Raw genomic sequence first — 13,092 nt, 5'->3', positions numbered from 1 at the left:
TCAGCATCACACCATTGAAAATGATGAAGATTCCCAACACCATTTGACACCTATGCACCCGGCTTCCCTGGGTTAGGTAAAACGAGTACTACCCTGCTACTTTGGGTGCTGGCCTTAGAACCTTCTAAGTTTGAAAGGGTTTGCTCAAAGTATCCTTAAACTTTAAAATTCCAACCGCTACTTTCCCATAAAGTTGTAAGGAGCTCGCAGCTGTGTTCTCACACTGTAAGTGTCTCCAGTGGGTCCTCTGTATCACTACCTTGGGTGGTTCCTTGGGGTCCCAGCGTTTCTACATGCTCTAGGCACTGTGTCGAGTCAAGTCATGGGTGTTATACCACTTTCTTAGTATTTGGTATGGTCTACCCATGAAGCCCACTGTGTATTGTGCTATTTACTGTCATTGTAGTGATTTAATATTATGTACTTTGTGCACTAATCTCATAAAGAGATTAGTAGCGAGTGTTTAGTAATAAATACATATTTTTATAATAACACCTGTGTGGTTCTCCTTTCATTTGGTCATTCAGGAGGTTGTAGACTGGTAAAACAAGCTACTTTACATTCCTTCAAGACTTAGCTTGAAGGCTGCTCTCCATAGCTACAACTAGGATAGCTTTCATTAAAGTTTGTCTTTAACCTAATCATCAATATGGGTTGTTTGGACTGGTACAAGGTGCCCACTATAACTAGTGGTCAGCAAATACCAGGCCAACTTCTGACATAGAGGATCCGAAAGCATGAGTCCAAATATCCCTGCACCGAGAGTTTGTGAATGCAAAACATTTATCTCTCCCTACACTAACGCTAAAATGACATCCCTACTTAAGCATCTTCAGGGACAAGAAATAAAGGTGTCAGCATGTGGAGTCTTCCTAAGATGCCTCGCCACCATCGATGGGTCAAATAGCATATAGCAAAACCACTGACTCATTGTCAGTGAAATTGCTCTCCCACCCTCGCAGCTCCACCATTAAGTGAGGTGCCCCTGCCCCTGCACTCTTGAGTGTTGGTGATCGAGGCCATCCTCCACCCGCAGGTTTCCCTGCCCCTCATCCCTGGTGGTCCAGTGGACCTCTGTCTCCTTTCTTTCTTTCTGCTACTTCACTCGTTTTTCTCCCCTTTCTATCTTTCACCTTTCTGCACCTCTGCGCTTTTGCGCCTTATTTCTGCCCATTTTCCCTTTCTCTCCCTCTGCTCCTTCACTCGTTTTCACTCGTTTTTCTCCCCTTTCTATCTTTCACCTTTCTGCACCTCTGCTCTTTTGTGCCTTATTTCTGCCCATTTTCCCTTTCTCTCCCTCTGCTCCTTCACTCGTTTTCACTCATTTTTCTACCCTTTCTATCTTTCACCTTTCTGCTCTTTTCTGCATCTCTGCTCTTTTGTGCCTTATTTCTGCTTATTTTCCCTTTTTTCTTTATCCCTTCTTTCCTCCCTTTACCTTTCCCCGCCGCTGCTGCCCCCGCGGCCCCTCCCCTCCCAGCACGACCGGCCCAATCCAGCTCCCCTCCCCGCTCCCGCCTCCCAGCTGCCCAGCCCTCCCCGACCCCTACTTAATGGCGGCCACTGCGGGGACAGACGAGCAAAACCACTGACTCATTGTCAGTGAAATTGCTCTCTCACCCTCGCAGCTCCACCATTAAGTGAGGTGTCCCTGCACTCTTGAGTGTTGGTGATCGAGGCCCTCCTCCACCCGCAGGTTTCCCTGCGCCTCATCCCTGGTGGTCCAGTGGACCTCTGTCTCCTTTCTTTCTTTCTGCTACTTCACTCGTTTTTCGCCCCTTTCTATCTTTCACCTTTCTGCACCTCTGCTCTTTTGCGCTTTATTTCTGCCCATTTTCCCTTTCTCTCCCTCTGCTCCTTCACTCGTTTTCACTCGTTTTTCTCCCTTTTCTATCTTTCACCTTTCTGCACCTCTGCTCTTTTGTGCCTTATTTCTGCCCATTTTCCCTTTCTATCCCTCTGCTCCTTCACTCGTTTTCACTCGTTTTACTCCCCTTTCTATCTTTCACCTTTCTGCACCTCTGCTCTTTTGTGCCTTATTTCTGCCCATTTTTCCTTTCTCTCCCACTGCTCCTTCACTCGTTTTCACTCGTTTTTCTTCCCTTTCTATCTTTCACCTTTCTGCACCTCTGCTCTTTTGTGCCTTATTTCTGCCCATTTTCCCTTTCTCTCCCTCTGCTCCTTCACTCGTTTTCACTTGATTTTCTACCCTTTCTATCTTTCACCTTTCTGCTCTTTTCTGCATCTCTGCTCTTTTGTGCCTTATTTCTGTTTATTTTCCCTTTTTTCTTTATCCCTTCTTTCCTTCCTTTACCTTTTCCCGCTGCTGCTGCCCCGCGGCCCCTCCCCCCCAGGGCGACCGGCCCAATCCAGCTCCCCTCCCCGCTCCCGCCTCCCAGCTGTCCAGCCCTCCCCGACCCCTACTTAATGTTGGCCAATGCGCGGCCGCTGGGCTGCGGGCGCGCCGCTGGTGCACCGTAGGCGCGTCAAAGGCAAGCACGTCTGCTCCCGTCTGCGACCCATCCACGACCAGCACCAGGAACCCTGGACCTCCGCCCGCCAACGCTACGACCCAGCAGCACTCCACGCACTCAACCCAGGCTGCAACAACAACTGCAAGCTAGCATCACCAGCCGACACCCATGGACCCTTCAACTGTCACCGCTGCCGGCACACCTGCAGCACCGCCAAGAACACGGATCCAGCACAACCCGTCCACAAGAACACAACCAAACCGAACACCCTGCAATGCATCCTCCTCAACGTCTGATCCCTCCACAAACACGCCACAGAAATCTGGGACCTCCTCGACAGCACCACCCCAGATGTAGCATTCTTCATCGAAACCTGGACCAACTCCACCTCGAGACCGGACATCGCCATCGCCATCCCCCAAGGATACAAGATCTCCAGGAAGGACCGCCCCACTCACCCAGGAGGAGGAATCGCCATCGTCCACAAATCCAGCCTCCACCTGAGCACACTCCCTGACGAGTCCACAAAACTGATGGAACACCTTCACTTCAAGATACTGGCCAGCCCCACCGCCGCCCTCCGAGGAACCCTCATCTACCGACCCCCTGGACTCCGCGGACCCTTCGCCAACTCCATCACGGACATTATCTCCCCACAGGCCATCGCATCCACTAACTACACCCTGCTGGGAGACCTCAACTTCCACCTCGACAATCAACTGGACCCCAACACCACATGCCTCCTGGACAACCTCCACAACATTGGACTAAGTCAGATCATGACCGAGCCCACACACTCAGCAGGACACACCCTCGACCCCCTCTTCACTACAGGAAACTCCATCACCTTCAGCTACACCACCGAACTCCCATGGACCGACCATCGTTGCATCCACTTCACCTTCAGAACACCCACCATCCACAGACACCAGCACCTGCTTCCACAAATAAACTGGACCAAAATCACCGATGACCAGCTCACCTCCTCACTGAACAACTCCACCCCAACCATCGCGGAAAATGACGACCCCAACACCGCAGCCCGAACCATGCATAGATGGATCTCGGACAGCACCAACACCATAGCCCCCCTCAAGAAAAACAACAATACCCGTGCCAAGAAAGCCAGATGGTTTACCACCGAACTTCGAGAGTCCAGGCGCACATGCCGCTGCCTCGAAAAGACCTGGAGAAACACCAAATCCACAGAAGCCCACAACAACTTCAGAGCCGCCACCAACGCCCACCATCAACTCATCAGAGAAACGAGGAAAAAAGCGATTGAAGACAGAATCTCCACCCACGCACACAACAGCAAGGAACTCTTCAGCATCATCAAGGAGTTCGCCCCACCCACCAGAGAGTCTACCGACATCCCTCCCTCACAAGACCTCTGCGACAAACTCAGCATCTTTTTCCACCACAAAATCAAGAGCATCTACAACAACTTCGACGAAGATAACCAACACACTGAACCCTCACCAACCACCTCCGACACCCGGAAACCAGCGATTGATGACTGGACAGCCCTCACCACCGAAGACACACTGAAGACAATGAAGTCAATCCACCCAGGGGCCCCCACGGACCCCTGCCCCCACCACATCTTCAACAGAGCCGCCAACACCATCGCACCCATGCTCTGCCACACCATCAACCGCTCCCTGGTGACCGCCTTGTTCCCCGACGACTGGAAACACACCGAGGTCAACCCCCTCCTGAAGAAACCCTCAGCAGACCTCACCGACCTCAAAAACTACAGACCCATCTCCCTGCTCCCGTTCCCAGCGAAAGTCATCAAGAAAGCCATCAACAGCCAACTCGCCACATTCATTGAAGAACACAACATCCTCGACTCCTCCCAATCCGGCTTCAGAAAAAAACACAGAACGGAAACCGCCCTCCTCGCCGCAACAGACGACATCCGCACCTTACTGGACAAAGGAGAAACAGTAGCCCTCATCCTCCTCGACCTATCAGCGGCGTTCGACACAGTCTCCCACCGCACCTTAATTCGCAGACTCTACGATGCAGGAATCCAGGACAAGGCCCTCGACTGGATCTGCTCCTTCCTCTCCGGCAGGACGCAGCGGGTCAGACTCCCCCCTTTCCTCTCGGACCCCAAACCTTCCACCTGCGGAGTCCCCCAGGGCTCCTCCCTCAGCCCGACGCTCTTCAACGTCTACATGGCTCCACTTGCCCCCATCGTCAGAACCTACGGACTCAACATCGTGTCATACGCAGACGACACCCAGCTCATCCTCTCCCTATCCAACGAGCCCAACACCGCCAGACGCAACTTTCGAGAAGGCATGGAAGCCGTCGCCAAATGGATGAAAAACAGCTGCCTACAACTAAACACCAACAAAACAGAAGTACTCATCATGGGCCCAAACCCCGACGCCTGGAGTGACACCTGGTGGCCCACCGCCCTCGGAAACCCGCCAACCCCCACAGACCACGCACGCAACCTGGGAATCACCCTCCGAGCTCAAAATGGACTGCCAGATCAACTCTGTCTCATCTTCCTGCTTCCACACCCTCCGCCTCCTTCGTAAGACCTTCAAATGGATCCCCCTCGAACACCGAAAAACAGTCACTCACGCCCTGGTCACCAGCAGACTCGACTACGGCAACACACTCTACGCCGGAATAAACAAAAACCTCATCCGCAAGCTACAGAACATCCAGAACGCCGCCGCAAGACTGGTCCTCAACCTGCCAAAACACTGCCACATCTCTCAGCACCTGCACATACTCCACTGGCTCCCCGTCGAGGCGAGAATCACCTTTAAGATGCTCACCCACGCACACAAGGCCCTCCATGGCACCGGACCAGCATACCTGAACCGCCGATTCAAATTTCATGCACCCCAAAGTACCCTACCATCAGCCCAGCTTTCCTACGCCGTGGTCCCTTGCACCAGAAAGACCAGATCGGGAGGCCGCACCTTCTCCTTCCTCGTGGCCAAAGCATGGAACGCCCTTCCGCTCCACCTCAGACAGACAACATCGCTCCCCATATTCGCAAGAAACCTCAAAACCTGGCTCTTCGACAGACCCCCTCCTTGATGGAATGGAACCTGCACCCCCCTCGCCCCCCACCCCTAGCGCCTTGAGACCCTCACGGGTGAGTAGTCGCGCTCTAACAAACTCCTGATTGATTGATTGATGTAGCTATCGAGAAAGAGCTTGTTCTAAGATGCTCTTTCTCCGAAAGCAGAAAGAAAAGTGGGTACTTCCCCTACTTTCAACATTGCATTATTACAATTATCTTTCCCAAGAGTATTTGCGAGTCCCGACTTCTGTTCTGGGTAGAATCTCTAAGGTAAGTTTCTATGGGATAACTGTGTTCTTGATTTGCAACAATCCAGCCTCGTTCCAAAGCAGTAGCTGTGGTGGAGGGCTACCGGCGCTGAGGGCTGTGCGCGGAGCGCACAGCCCAGCTGTGGAGTTTTACTGGCACTGCGTGGCATCCTGCTGTCCTAGCTGGGCCTGATTGGCCCTGGTCCCTGCATCGGAGAAGCAGGAAGGGACTGTCCCAGATTGCTTGCGTGTGGGAAGTCACTGGGGAAAGTGTCGGATATTGCCGGCGGATTGGGACAAACTGGGAGGTGGCGTGACGTCGCAGGAAGAAGAGAAACTCTACCGCGGTGAGTGGAGCCGAGAGTGAGCAGCCTCCTTTCACCTTTCTCCCCCCTCTGACGTCTGCTGCTGCCCGGAGAGGCTGTGCGGTAGCGGACCTGAGTGTGAGGGCTTCCCTGGGTTGCGGCCGGAAAGCGGACGGCTTTTAGACGGCAGCACGCCCACTGAGTGATGTGAGTGCACCCCCCCATTGTTTAAGAGGCACAGAGCAAGATCTGCCAGGCATCAGCAGCACTACGCAGGAACAGTCCGGGATGCGATTAGAGAGCGCGGGGGGCCAACTGCTGCACTGGCTTCCAACACAGTGGTGTAGATGACGAACTGTCCTTGGAAGATCCCCCTATACTGCCTTACGATCCTGGGAGCTGAGTGTCAGCGAGCAGAGGGAGAAGGCACAATTAGCAGGTTAATGGGCACAGTAGATTGCTACCTGTTTAGAAGCAGGGTTCACAGGCTTGGTCACTGGCTGGTGGGCATTCGGTGCACTGAAGGCGGCCTCAACATCAGTGTCTAGGGTTGAGGTTGATTGGATTCAGAGATGGGCAGGTTCAAGGGCAAAGTCCTGGACACCGGCCTGGCAGCAGGGGGAGGTGCCCCCGACTCTGATGCTAAAGACCATACGCCGGGCACTTCCACCATCGACCCAAAGGACTCACACTCAGAAAAACTGTACTTAATACTAAAGGAAATTCGAGACTCTAAGAAAGTAATGGAGCAGCAGATTGGGGCCCTGACGACCAGTCTTACTCTCCTAATAGCGGACCATGGGAAGCTCGCTGATACGGTGCGGGACCACGAGAGGGCATTGACAAGCATTTATCCTCAACTTACGGAACACACAACGCAAATTAAACAACTGCACACCAAGTCACTGGGCTCCAGGATCCAGGACCGGATCGAGGACGCGGAGGATCGCAATAGACAAAATATCGTCTGGTCATTGGACTGCCGGAACGAATAGTTTGTACAAGACTGGCGGATTTTATGGAAGCATGGTTCCGAGAGCATGTTGCCCCTGAGGGTCTATCCCCATATTTTAGCGTGGAGAGGGCGCACCGGATCCCAACTGGTGCACCAAAAGTGGGTGGCCCCGCACCCTATGATTGTCAAAATCCTGAAGTACAGGGACAGAGATATGCTACTCCAAAAAGCAAGGGTAAATACAAACATTCAATTCAAGAACCAGCAGATCTCCCTGCACCTGGAATACACTATCATGGTACAGCGCCAACGGTCCTCTTTTCAAGCAGTGAAAAAAAAGCTACGAGAGGCTCAACTTAAGTATGCCCTCCTGTTCCCAGCCAGACTTAAAGTCATGCACGATCAGAAATCCTATTTCGTTGACAGCCCCAGCGATGTGGAGGAATGGCTAGAGGTAATGGACATTGAACACAGCCAGGAGAGATCCTCGGGCTTGATGAGACATAGCCCTGTACAGTCACAACCACAGCCACCTGAAGCCGAGCAAGAGGCTTGAGGAACTCTATAAGACTTGACCCGACCCTCGCTCAGAAGTTGGCAGACATGGCAGAGATGCTGGCAGTTGCTGGATCATTCTGTGAGGATAATACTAAGATCACGACAGACTTGGAGGCAGTACAATACAAACAAACTCGGAGCATAGTATTACTCTTTTTCCCTCTGAAATGCCCCAGATGGGGGATGGCCTGCTTGACATCTGACTGTCGGAAATAAAACCTTTACACACTAAGCCCACGGAGTGCGGTCCACTTACACCCTGACACGAGCACGAACGTTGGATGGTATCCATTTTTATGGAGATGATTGGACTGTAGGTAAATACAACGATTTCAAAGGGGTCCACAGGATATAAGATTTAAAGACCCACACCTGGTTTTATCCCCAGCTCCTACTCAATGTACAGCATAAGAAACACAGGGGGTCTGCCAGCTAACTATTAAAGCTACACTGTCAAATACTGAGTCGACTAGATCTCAGAGTGTATACATCATGAAGACAGTATGTTGTGTGAAAAATTTAGATGGATAGACTCAACATGCAAAAAAGACTGATGCAATACAGAATATTCATAAATGGCTAACCAGTCCAAAAACATTCATATAGGGTTTCCATCAAAAGAGACTTAATGATCAGTCATATCATCTGGTCAAACCCTGGTGTGGAAGGCTAGTCCCCTGATCATAGGGACAGAACCGCACATTATCGATGTATAAATTGGCCCATTTATAGGCAGATATTTGTTACTGTCCTCTTGCACTGTTCTGTTTTTAATTAGGAGGCATGTCATGTCCATAGAATAAAGTTGTTACAAGGAGGGCATTCCATCCTATTTTAAGTCACACTTTTTTGTTTTGTTGCACTTGTCTTTTTCCATCAAAGATCAGTCATTATGGAAGTTTCATTTATGATGGTGGACCAAACCCCAAAACATCGATAATGTGCGGTTCTGTCCCTATGATCAGGGGACTAGCCTTCCACACCAGGGTTTGGCCAGATGATATGACTTATTGATACACAAAAATGAAAAATGCCATAAACACCTGATACTATGTAATGTACTCAGACTAAGGCTCAATAAAGTTTGTTAAAAAAAAAATCTAAAGTGGGAGTTTTCCAGGAAAAATGCATTTTAGGCTTACAAGATTCGCCTAACATGCTTACTTTGTCTCTCTGAGACAAAGTAAGCATGAGTGACTGAGCGAAAAGTACTGTATTGTTTTCACAATCCCTGAGGGGATAGGCTTGTCATGTTCGATAGCTGCCAGAAACTATTCTCTTTTTGGTAAGGTTGTAGGGCTTATAGTGGTACTGTGAGCTAGCTGGTCTACAGGCTAACATATCCTTTGGGAGTGTCTGGAGTCAGTCTGAACGCCAATCCGTCAGTTTATGTTGTCTAAAAGCGCAGATCTTATATAGATTTGTAGGAGCTACATGACAAAGTAACACAATGTAAGACTTACTTCGTTTCACAAAAATAGAATTGCCATTATGCAAAACAAACAATCAAATAGCATGCATGATACAGCATACAACTCCCAAACCCCTCATATATCAACCATGGATAATATCCATGGCATTCATTCACCATAGCATTCAACAGTTACAAGGTTCTTAGTTCACTGGTCATGATTCTGTAATTTAATTATTTGACAGATGTGCAAATGTGAGGGGAATTTAGCCAGTTATGTTTAAAACACTACAAGTCCCAAAATGGCCTCCAAAAACAATGATGCATAGGCCTTAGAAGTACTGCAAGCATTACTCGGATAAGGTGAAAGGTGACCATAAACAAATGATGGTACATCTCTCTCACCAATATCATTATACTTAAAGACCCATAATGCAGTTCATCTGCCTCCTAGGTCTTTGCTGCCCAAACTCTTCCAGCTGAGCACGAAGGGTTGGCCAGGCTGTCTTTAGGACTCTCCTGTACAGTATGCTAGGGAGTGCCCTGTGAGTGTGGCTGGTTGGACATGCCCATGAGGTCCTGGGCCTTGATCCTGGCTGTGTGTCACAGGTTCCCCCAGCACTTTCCACACATTGCACCACCACTGATATTTGGCCTGTGCACTGCATGCTCAGCTGTTTTTCAGGACCATCAAGAATCTGAAAGTACTTATCATTCACCTCCTTATTTATGGCATTGAATTCTGTCTCACTAAAAGGGGGTGCCTTGTCCTAGTCCCACAGTCATGTTGTGGGCAGGTTTGAGTAACAGAGCAGCAGGATGGCAGAGGATGTTGCTCTGAGGTCAGAATGGCATAGAATGATATAAAATGGCTTCCTGCAACGTCTGTATTTAAGTTGCTGGTATTAAATTTCCTGTTTGTCATTTTCTGTGTATTATCATTGGGTTCAGGCCCGATTAGTGAGTCTGCGTCCTAAGTGCGGAGATTCCGCCCTGAGTGGAAAGTTTCTACCCTAAGTGCTGCAATTTTATTTAGAGTGCAGAACCTCTGCACAAAGTGAGGAACCTCCACCCGCATGTGTAGTCTCCACAGTCACAAAGATACTAAATATAAATCCCATTGTGAATACTGAAATGTAGTAAAGTTAGACTTTTGTTCTAACTTTACCTTTGTGTATCAGGCCCTGATTGTTGATCTTGAGGGCCAAAATCTTCTAACTTGAAGAAACAGTGATCCACAGAAATGAGCCTCTTCTTCTGTGGCTACAGATCCTAAATACCTAGAAGATAGGCTTCTGTAGAACTTTTTATAAATGTGCAATTTTGGGTGACAAATTATTTGTGTGAATGTAATTTTAATGATTCACACGGTCATTTTCATATGGTTTTGCACTTAAAAGGAATTATTATATTGTGTAGAAGTGTGATTAATAATGAATTATAGCTTTGTCAACTTTTTGTGCAAGCCACCATTAATTAAAAATGAAAGCAGTTTTTGCCATTGTGCTACTCTCCTGCTCATTTCCCCCTCCCACTCAAGACCCACTATGAGTTTTCTCTTCCCACAGTTTCCACAGTTTGATGTGAAAGAGCTGTTGTATTAGGAAGAATGTATTGTAAATACAACTTTCCATTGTGTACCTGATGTATCATTTTAAAGTATTCCCCTGAAAGTACTAATGCAGGTGTGCAGAGGAACATAATTCTATGAGCTATTGTTTAAGAAATATTTTATATTATGTTGGACATCTCAGGACTGCAGTTGCTGAAGATGCAAGCAGAAGATTTCTCTTCTGTTAAGAAATGGAATAGTATTAAGACATTTTAGAATTCGGAAATTATTTTTGATTTGTTAATGTGGTCTAACCTTGATCATACCATACTGAATTTAAAGTTTCTACTAGTTGTGATTTATACATTGGTGTAAAACCCTCTGTTATTAAAGGATATGTGGAAACTTCTTTATTTTCCTCTTGCTAGATCTGGCTTGTCCAGCAGGTTTATCCCCAGACTTTTTGCTTTTTAGCCTTATGTTTCTGTTGGTTTTGAGACTTTAGGGCACTTTACTGTCGAGACGTGTGGCTCAATGGTTAGAGCGGCAGACCCTGATGCAGAGGTCTGTCCTGGGACCAGGGTTCAATTCCCCGCCTCAGCGGGTCTTGGGCTCAAAATTCCACAGACCTGATCATTCTCGCCTCGGTGCCTATTCCAATCATGGAGTCCCACTCTGCAACTCTGGGCAATAGCTTGCTTAATCTCCACAACAGCCCCCACAATGCTAAGGATGCCTGGCCTCCACCTTGGGGGTGCCCAGGAGTAGACGCCTCACCGGGAAAGCCAGGATGGGTTCCACAGCGGTATTCGTACAAGCGCCTTGAGACCCTTGTGGTGAGGAGTGCGCTATACAAGTATCAATTTACATTTACATTTTACTACTGCTGATCAGTGCTAAAGGGCATATGCTCTCCCTGTAAATTTTTAATATGGATTTGTGATTCAATGATTGGCATATTTTATTACCGATAAGTCCCTAGTACAGTGCACCATGTATGCCCAGGGCCTGTATATCAAATGCTGCTAGTGGGCCTGCAGCACTGATTGTGCCACCCACATGAGTGGTTTGTAAATGTAACTCAGACCTGACTCTGCAGTGTCTGTGCGCAGTTAGGTACTGCCATGTCGACGTCCTAATCTTCTCTTTTCTTACATGTTAGTCACCCCTAAGGTAGGCCCAAGGTGCCCCTGTGGGGAGGTTGCACTGTATGTGAAAGGTAAGACGTGTCCTGATGTGTGTGGCATGTCCTGATAGTGAAATACTGCCAATTTAGTTTTGTCACAATGGAAAGGTTATCTGTCCCTTAGGGTAGAATGGCAGTTTATTTATAACATCTAATTTTCTTGCTGAGCCTTCCAGTGTGCCTCTGCTGGTTTCTGGATTGACTGTGTGGCATTGAATGACAGGGGCTGAGGATGTGCATTCTCCTAGATGGCCATCGGGGGGGGGGGGGGTTTGATGTGTGTCCTAGATTTTCTGAATGAGTCAGGGCTAGGCTAAATAGACCTGGGCTACATTTAGAGTAGGCACCTGAATATGCCTGGTCTGCCTTACACAACGCTGTCTCGACCTCCTGTCAGGAAGCTGCACCAGGGAGGACAGTACCGGTTTTGACTGAGCACAGAGCATCTCTGACACTAGACAACAAACAGAAATGAACTATAAACATTGGGGCCCTGTTCCCTGAACTTTAGATGACTGCTGAACCAAGGAACCTGCCTGGAAGTAGAACCGGGAAAGATGGAGGAGGAGTATTGCCCCTGTGCTATGTGCTGATGGGGTTGGCCTGTAGTGGTTGCTTCTTTCTTCATCATCCAGCTGTTAGAGTTTTCACCATGGGACTAGAGCTTGCCTCCTGTTGAAAGTCTATGGGATAGAAGACTTTAATGATCACTTCTGGGAATCAAGAGGAACCTTTGCCAAAGAGAAGAGCTGGAGAAACTGAGGAGGAGTACTGCCCCTTTACTGTTTGCTGTCTTGGGTCAGCCTGCAGTGGCTGTTTCTGCCAAGGAAAGGACAAAGACTTTGCTGTTTGCTGTGTCCCCTGATTGAGGAAGATCTTCACAGGCTTGAAATAGAGCTTGCCGCCTGTCCTTAAGTCTTAGGGACACAAAGACTTCACCCCCAGCTCCTTCGAACTTCCTTGCTTGGAGTTCTGACCGGCTAAGAGGTTCCTGCTGCTGTTTTGGAGCTCTGGAGGCTGTTTTGCCACTGGGAGCTGGAGAAGTAACACAACTTCGAGAAGCACAACGCATTTGCACCTGTTTCTGGTGCATCGCCGAAGAAATCGATGCAGCGCCTGCCCCGGCTTGAGAAATCGCTGCACGCCGAATCCCGTACAATAATCTCCGAAGTCCTAAAGCACCGAACCGATTCTGACGCAGGCCCTGCTGTGTGGCTTCAAGAACCAATGCATTGTGGGACTGCGGCTAGAGAGAACAACGCAGTGTCATCGTCACTGCGGCATCAAGAACCGATGCATCCCTGATCCTCATGCATCACATCTGGGCATCATGCCAGCAAGAAAA

The sequence above is a fragment of the Lissotriton vulgaris genome, chromosome 11, assembly GCF_964263255.1.
Source record: "Lissotriton vulgaris chromosome 11, aLisVul1.2, whole genome shotgun sequence".
Lineage (NCBI taxonomy): Eukaryota > Metazoa > Chordata > Amphibia > Caudata > Salamandridae > Lissotriton > Lissotriton vulgaris.
The sequence above is the reverse complement of the archived record's forward strand: the minus strand, read 5'-3'. Positions refer to the sequence as shown.